This window comes from Myxine glutinosa, chromosome 13 (genome assembly GCF_964187855.1).
Source record: "Myxine glutinosa chromosome 13, kmMyxGlut1.1, whole genome shotgun sequence".
Taxonomy (NCBI): domain Eukaryota; kingdom Metazoa; phylum Chordata; class Myxini; order Myxiniformes; family Myxinidae; genus Myxine; species Myxine glutinosa.
Window position 1 is genome coordinate 84,646,781 of NC_136273.1, and position 8,700 is coordinate 84,655,480.

Sequence of the window (8,700 nt, forward strand, 5' to 3'; positions counted from 1 at the left end):
ACTTTTGCACTTGTATTAGTGTGGAAAAACCACTTTTTTCACTTGTGATAGTGTTGAAAAACCACTTTTCGCACTTGTGTTAGTGTTGAAAAACCACTTTTCGCACTTGTGTTGGTGCAGGAAACCACTTTTCCACTTGTATTAGTGTGGAAAAAACACTTTTTGCACTTGTGATAGTGTTGAAAAACCACTTTTCGCACTTGTGTTAGTGTTGAAAAACCACTTTTTGCACTTGTGTTGGTGCAGGAAACCACTTTTGCACTTGTATTAGTGTGGAAAAACCACTTTTTGCACTTGTGTTAGTGTTGAAAAAACACTTTTTGCACTTGTGCTCGTGTTGAAAAACCACTTTTCGCACTTGTGTTAGTGTTGCAAAACCACTTTTCGCACTTGTGTTAGTGTTGACAAACCACTTTTGCACTTGTATTAGTGTGGAAAAACCACTTTTCGCACTTGTGTTAGTGTTGAAAAACCACTTTTCGCACTTGTGTTGGTGCAGGAACCCACTTTTGCATTTGTATTAGTGTGGAAAACCACTTTTTGCACTTGTGATAGTGTTGAAAAACCACTTTTCGCACTTGTGTTAGTGTTGAAAAACCACTTTTGCACTTGTATTAGTGTGGAAAAAAGACTTTCGCACTTGTATTAGTGTGGAAAAACCACTTTTCGCACTTGTGTTAGTGTTGAAAAACCACTTTTCGCACTTGTGTTAGTGTTGAAAAACCACTTTTCGCACTTGTGTTGGTGCAGGAAACCACTTTTGCACTTGTATTAGTGTGGCACTTTTTGCACTTGTGATAGTGTTAAAAAACCACTTTTCGCACTTGTGTTAGTGTTGAAAAACCACTTTTCGCACTTGTGTTGGTGCAGGAAACCACTTTTGCACTTGTATTAGTGTGGAAAAAACACTTTTTGCACTTGTGATAGTGTTGAAAAACCACTTTTCGCACTTGTGTTAGTGTTGAAAAACCACTTTTCGCACTTGTGTTGGTGCAGGAAACCACTTTTGCACTTGTATTAGTGTGGAAAAACCACTTTTCACACTTGTGTTGGTTTAGGAAACCACTTTTCCCACTTGTATTAGTGTGGAAAAACCACTTTTCGCACTCGCGTTAGTGTTGAAAATCCACTTTTCGCACTTGTGGAAGTGTTGAAAACCCATTTTTCGCACTTGTGTTGGTGGAGGAAACTACTTTTCGCACTTGTGTTCGTGTTGAAAAACCACTTTTCGCACTTGTGTTGGTGCAGCGAACTACTTTTTGCACTTGTATTAGTGTGGAAAACCCACTTTTCGCACATGTGTTAGTGTTGAAACCCCACTTTTCACACTTGTGTTAGTGTTGAAAAACCACTCTTCGCGCTTGTGTTGGTGAAGGAAACCACTTTTCGCACTTGTGTTCGTGTTGAAAAACCACTTTTCGCACTTGTGTTGGTGCAGGGAACTACTTTTTGCACTTGCATTAGTGTGGAAAAACAACTTTTCGCACTTGTGTTAGAGTTGAAAATCCACTTTTCGCACTGGTGTTAGTGTTGAAAAACCACTTTTCGCACATGTCTTAGTGTTGAAAACCCACTTTTCACACTTGCGTTGGTGTAGGAAACGACTTTTGGCACTTGTGTTAGTGTTGAAAAACCACTTTTGCACTTGTATTAGTGTGGAAAAAGTACTTTTCACACTTGTGTTAGTGTTGAAAAACCACTTTTCGCACTTGTGTTGGTGCAGGAACCCACTTTTGCACTTGTATTACTGTGGAAAACCACTTTTTGCACTTGTGATAGTGTTGAAAAACCACTTTTCGCACTTGTATTAGTGTGGAAAAAACACTTTTGCACTTGTATTAGTGTGGAAAAACCACTTTTCGCACTTGTGTTAGTGTTGCAAAACCACTTTTCGCACTTGTGTTAGTGTTGACAAACCACTTTTGCACTTGTATTAGTGTGGAAAAACCACTTTTCGCACTTGTGTTAGTGTTGAAAAACCACTTTTCGCACTTGTGTTGGTGCAGGAACCCACTTTTGCATTTGTATTAGTGTGGAAAACCACTTTTTGCACTTGTGATAGTGTTGAAAAACCACTTTTCGCACTTGTGTTAGTGTTGAAAAACCACTTTTGCACTTGTATTAGTGTGGAAAAAAGACTTTCGCACTTGTATTAGTGTGGAAAAACCACTTTTCGCACTTGTGTTAGTGTTGAAAAACCACTTTTCGCACTTGTGTTAGTGTTGAAAAACCACTTTTCGCACTTGTGTTGGTGCAGGAAACCACTTTTGCACTTGTATTAGTGTGGCACTTTTTGCACTTGTGATAGTGTTAAAAAACCACTTTTCGCACTTGTGTTAGTGTTGAAAAACCACTTTTCGCACTTGTGTTGGTGCAGGAAACCACTTTTGCACTTGTATTAGTGTGGAAAAAACACTTTTTGCACTTGTGATAGTGTTGAAAAACCACTTTTCGCACTTGTGTTAGTGTTGAAAAACCACTTTTCGCACTTGTGTTGGTGCAGGAAACCACTTTTGCACTTGTATTAGTGTGGAAAAACCACTTTTCACACTTGTGTTGGTTTAGGAAACCACTTTTCCCACTTGTATTAGTGTGGAAAAACCACTTTTCGCACTCGCGTTAGTGTTGAAAATCCACTTTTCGCACTTGTGGAAGTGTTGAAAACCCATTTTTCGCACTTGTGTTGGTGGAGGAAACTACTTTTCGCACTTGTGTTCGTGTTGAAAAACCACTTTTCGCACTTGTGTTGGTGCAGCGAACTACTTTTTGCACTTGTATTAGTGTGGAAAACCCACTTTTCGCACATGTGTTAGTGTTGAAACCCCACTTTTCACACTTGTGTTAGTGTTGAAAAACCACTCTTCGCGCTTGTGTTGGTGAAGGAAACCACTTTTCGCACTTGTGTTCGTGTTGAAAAACCACTTTTCGCACTTGTGTTGGTGCAGGGAACTACTTTTTGCACTTGCATTAGTGTGGAAAAACAACTTTTCGCACTTGTGTTAGAGTTGAAAATCCACTTTTCGCACTGGTGTTAGTGTTGAAAAACCACTTTTCGCACATGTCTTAGTGTTGAAAACCCACTTTTCACACTTGCGTTGGTGTAGGAAACGACTTTTGGCACTTGTGTTAGTGTTGAAAAACCACTTTTGCACTTGTATTAGTGTGGAAAAAGTACTTTTCACACTTGTGTTAGTGTTGAAAAACCACTTTTCGCACTTGTGTTAGTGTTGAAAACCCACTTTTCGCACTTGTGTTGGTGCAGGAACCCACTTTTGCACTTGTATTACTGTGGAAAACCACTTTTTGCACTTGTGATAGTGTTGAAAAACCACTTTTCGCACTTGTATTAGTGTGGAAAAAACACTTTTGCACTTGTATTAGTGTGGAAAAACCACTTTTCGCACTTGTGTTAGTGTTGAAAAACCACTTTTCGCACTTGTGTTGGTGCAGGAAACCACTTTTGCACTTGTATTAGTGTGGAAAAAACACTTTTTGCACTTGTGATAGTGTTGAAAAACCACTTTTCGCACTTGTGTTAGTGTTGAAAAACCACTTTTCGCACTTGTGTTGGTGCAGGAAACCACTTTTGCACTTGTATTAGTGTGGAAAAACCACTTTTCACACTTGTGTTGGTGTAGGAAACCACTTTTCCCACTTGTATTAGTGTGGAAAAACCACTTTTCGCACTCGTGTTAGTGTTGAAAATCCACTTTTCGCACTTGTGCAAGTGTTGAAAACCCATTTTTCGCACTTGTGTTGGTGGAGGAAACTACTTTTCGCACTTGTGTTCGTGTTGAAAAAACACTTTTCGCACTTGTGTTGGTGCAGCGAACTACTTTTTGCACTTGTATTAGTGTGGAAAACCCACCTTTCGCACATGTGTTTGTGTTGAAACCCCACTTTTCACACTTGTGTTAGTCTTGAAAAACCACTCTTCGCGCTTGTGTTGGTGAAGGAAACCACTTTTCGCACTTGTGTTCGTGTTGAAAAACCACTTTGCGCACTTGTGTTGGTGCAGGAAACCACTTTTGCACTTGTATTAGTGTGGAAAAACCACTTTTTGCACTTGTGATAGTGTGGAAAAAACACTTTTTGCACTTGTGATAGTGTTGAAAAACCACTTTTCGCACTTGTGTTAGTGTTGAAAAACCACTTTTCGCACTTGTGTTAGTGTTGAAAAACCACTTTTCGCACTTGTGTTAGTGTTGAAAAACCACTTTTCGCACTTGTGTTAGTGTTGAAAAACCACTTTTCGCACTTGTGTTAGTGTTGAAAAACCACTTTTCGCACTTGTGTTTGTGAAGGAAACCACTTTTGCACTTGTATTAGTGTGGAAAAACCACTTTTTGCACTTGTGATAGTGTTGAAAAACCACATTTCGCACTTGTGTTAGTGTTGAAAAACCACTTTTCGCACTTGTGTTGTTGCAGGAAACCACTTTTGCACTTGTATTAGTGTGGAAAAACCACTTTTTTCACTTGTGATAGTGTTGAAAAACCACTTTTCGCACTTGTGTTAGTGTTGAAAAACCACTTTTCGCACTTGTGTTGGTGCAGGAAACCACTTTTCCACTTGTATTAGTGTGGAAAAAACACTTTTTGCACTTGTGATAGTGTTGAAAAACCACTTTTCGCACTTGTGTTAGTGTTGAAAAACCACTTTTTGCACTTGTGTTGGTGCAGGAAACCACTTTTGCACTTGTATTAGTGTGGAAAAACCACTTTTTGCACTTGTGTTAGTGTTGAAAAAACACTTTTTGCACTTGTGCTAGTGTTGAAAAACCACTTTTCGCACTTGTGTTAGTGTTGCAAAACCACTTTTCGCACTTGTGTTAGTGTTGACAAACCACTTTTGCACTTGTATTAGTGTGGAAAAACCACTTTTCGCACTTGTGTTAGTGTTGAAAAACCACTTTTCGCACTTGTGTTGGTGCAGGAACCCACTTTTGCATTTGTATTAGTGTGGAAAACCACTTTTTGCACTTGTGATAGTGTTGAAAAACCACTTTTCGCACTTGTGTTAGTGTTGAAAAACCACTTTTGCACTTGTATTAGTGTGGAAAAAAGACTTTCGCACTTGTATTAGTGTGGAAAAACCACTTTTCGCACTTGTGTTAGTGTTGAAAAACCACTTTTCGCACTTGTGTTAGTGTTGAAAAACCACTTTTCGCACTTGTGTTGGTGCAGGAAACCACTTTTGCACTTGTATTAGTGTGGCACTTTTTGCACTTGTGATAGTGTTAAAAAACCACTTTTCGCACTTGTGTTAGTGTTGAAAAACCACTTTTCGCACTTGTGTTGGTGCAGGAAACCACTTTTGCACTTGTATTAGTGTGGAAAAAACACTTTTTGCACTTGTGATAGTGTTGAAAAACCACTTTTCGCACTTGTGTTAGTGTTGAAAAACCACTTTTCGCACTTGTGTTGGTGCAGGAAACCACTTTTGCACTTGTATTAGTGTGGAAAAACCACTTTTCACACTTGTGTTGGTTTAGGAAACCACTTTTCCCACTTGTATTAGTGTGGAAAAACCACTTTTCGCACTCGCGTTAGTGTTGAAAATCCACTTTTCGCACTTGTGGAAGTGTTGAAAACCCATTTTTCGCACTTGTGTTGGTGGAGGAAACTACTTTTCGCACTTGTGTTCGTGTTGAAAAACCACTTTTCGCACTTGTGTTGGTGCAGCGAACTACTTTTTGCACTTGTATTAGTGTGGAAAACCCACTTTTCGCACATGTGTTAGTGTTGAAACCCCACTTTTCACACTTGTGTTAGTGTTGAAAAACCACTCTTCGCGCTTGTGTTGGTGAAGGAAACCACTTTTCGCACTTGTGTTCGTGTTGAAAAACCACTTTTCGCACTTGTGTTGGTGCAGGGAACTACTTTTTGCACTTGCATTAGTGTGGAAAAACAACTTTTCGCACTTATGTTAGAGTTGAAAATCCACTTTTCGCACTGGTGTTAGTGTTGAAAAACCACTTTTCGCACATGTCTTAGTGTTGAAAACCCACTTTTCACACTTGCGTTGGTGTAGGAAACGACTTTTGGCACTTGTGTTAGTGTTGAAAAACCACTTTTGCACTTGTATTAGTGTGGAAAAAGTACTTTTCACACTTGTGTTAGTGTTGAAAAACCACTTTTCGCACTTGTGTTAGTGTTGAAAACCCACTTTTCGCACTTGTGTTGGTGCAGGAACCCACTTTTGCACTTGTATTACTGTGGAAAACCACTTTTTGCACTTGTGATAGTGTTGAAAAACCACTTTTCGCACTTGTATTAGTGTGGAAAAAACACTTTTGCACTTGTATTAGTCTGGAAAAACCACTTTTCGCACTTGTGTTAGTGTTGAAAAACCACTTTTCGCACTTGTGTTGGTGCAGGAAACCACTTTTGCACTTGTATTAGTGTGGAAAAAACACTTTTTGCACTTGTGATAGTGTTGAAAAACCACTTTTCGCACTTGTGTTAGTGTTGAAAAACCACTTTTCGCACTTGTGTTGGTGCAGGAAACCACTTTTGCACTTGTATTAGTGTGGAAAAACCACTTTTCACACTTGTGTTGGTGTAGGAAACCACTTTTCCCACTTGTATTAGTGTGGAAAAACCACTTTTCGCACTCGTGTTAGTGTTGAAAATCCACTTTTCGCACTTGTGCAAGTGTTGAAAACCCATTTTTCGCACTTGTGTTGGTGGAGGAAACTACTTTTCGCACTTGTGTTCGTGTTGAAAAAACACTTTTCGCACTTGTGTTGGTGCAGCGAACTACTTTTTGCACTTGTATTAGTGTGGAAAACCCACCTTTCGCACATGTGTTTGTGTTGAAACCCCACTTTTCACACTTGTGTTAGTCTTGAAAAACCACTCTTCGCGCTTGTGTTGGTGAAGGAAACCACTTTTCGCACTTGTGTTCGTGTTGAAAAACCACTTTTCGCACTTGTGTTGGTGCAGGGAACTACTTTTTGCACTTGCATTAGTGTGGAAAAACAACTTTTCGCACTTGTGTTAGTGTTGAAAATCCACTTTTCGCACTGGTGTTAGTGTTGAAAAACCACTTTTCGCACATGTCTTAGTGTTGAAAACCCACTTTTCGCACTTGCGTTGGTGTAGGAAACGACTTTTGGCACTTGTGTTAGTGTTGAAAAGCCACTTTTCGCACTTGTGTTTGTGAAGGAAACCACTTTTGCACTTGTATTAGTGTGGAAAAACCACTTTTTGCACTTGTGATAGTGTTGAAAAACCACTTTTCGCACTTGTGTTAGTGTTGAAAAACCACTTTTCGCACTTGTGTTGTTGCAGGAAACCACTTTTGCACTTGTATTAGTGTGGAAAAACCACTTTTTGCACTTGTGATAGTGTTGAAAAACCACTTTTCGCACTTGTGTTAGTGTTGAAAAACCACTTTGCGCACTTGTGTTGGTGCAGGAAACCACTTTTGCACTTGTATTAGTGTGGAAAAACCACTTTTTGCACTTGTGATAGTGTGGAAAAAACACTTTTTGCACTTGTGATAGTGTTGAAAAACGACTTTTCGCACTTGTGTTAGTGTTGAAAAACCACTTTTCGCACTTGTGTTAGTGTTGAAAAACCACTTTTCGCACTTGTGTTAGTGTTGAAAAACCACTTTTGCACTTGTATTAGTGTGGAAAAACCACTTTTTGCACTTCTGATAGTGTTGAAAAACCACTTTTCGCACTTGAGTTAGTGTGGAAAAACCACTTTTCGCACTTGTGTTAGTGTTGAAAAACCACTTTTCGCACTTGTGTTAGTGTTGAAAAACCACTTTTCGCACTTGTGTTGGTGCAGCGAACTACTTTTTGCACTTGTATTAGTGTGGAAAACCCACTTTTCGCACATGTGTTAGTGTTGAAAACCCACTTTTCACACTTGTGTTAGTGTTGAAAAACCACTCTTCGCACTTGTGTTGGTGAAGGAAACCACTTTTCGCACTTGTGTTCATGTTGAAAAACAACTTTTCGCACTTGTGTTGGTGCAGGGAACTACTTTTTGCACTTGCATTAGTGTGGAAAAACAACTTTTCGCACTTGTGTTAGTGTTGAAAATCCACTTTTCGCACTGGTGTTAGTGTTGAAAAACCACTTTTCGCACATGTGTTAGTGTTGAAAACCCACTTTTCGCACTTGCGTTGGTGTAGGAAACGACTTTTGGCACTTGTGTTAGTGTTGAAAAACCACTTTTCGCACTTGTGTTTGTGAAGGAAACCACTTTTGCACTTGTATTAGTGTGGAAAAACCACTTTTTGCACTTGTGATAGTGTTGAAAAACCACTTTTCGCACTTGTGTTAGTGTTGAAAAACCACTTTTCGCACTTGTGTTGTTGCAGGAAACCACTTTTGCACTTGTATTAGTGTGGAAAACCCACTTTTCGCAATTGTGTTAGTGTTGAAAAAACACTTTTTGCACTTGTGCTAGTGTTGAAAAACCACTTTTCGCACTTGTGTTAGTGTTGAAAAACCACTTTTCGCACTTGTGTTAGTGTTGAAAAACCACTTTTCGCACTTGTGTTAGTGTTGAAAAACCACTTTTCGCACTTGTGTTGGTGCAGGAAACCACTTTTGCACTTGTATTAGTGTGGAAAAACACTTTTTGCACTTGCGATAGTGTTGAAAAACCACTTTTCGCACTTGTGTTAGTGTTGAAAAACCACTTTTCGCACTTGTGTTGGTGCAGGAAACCACTTTTG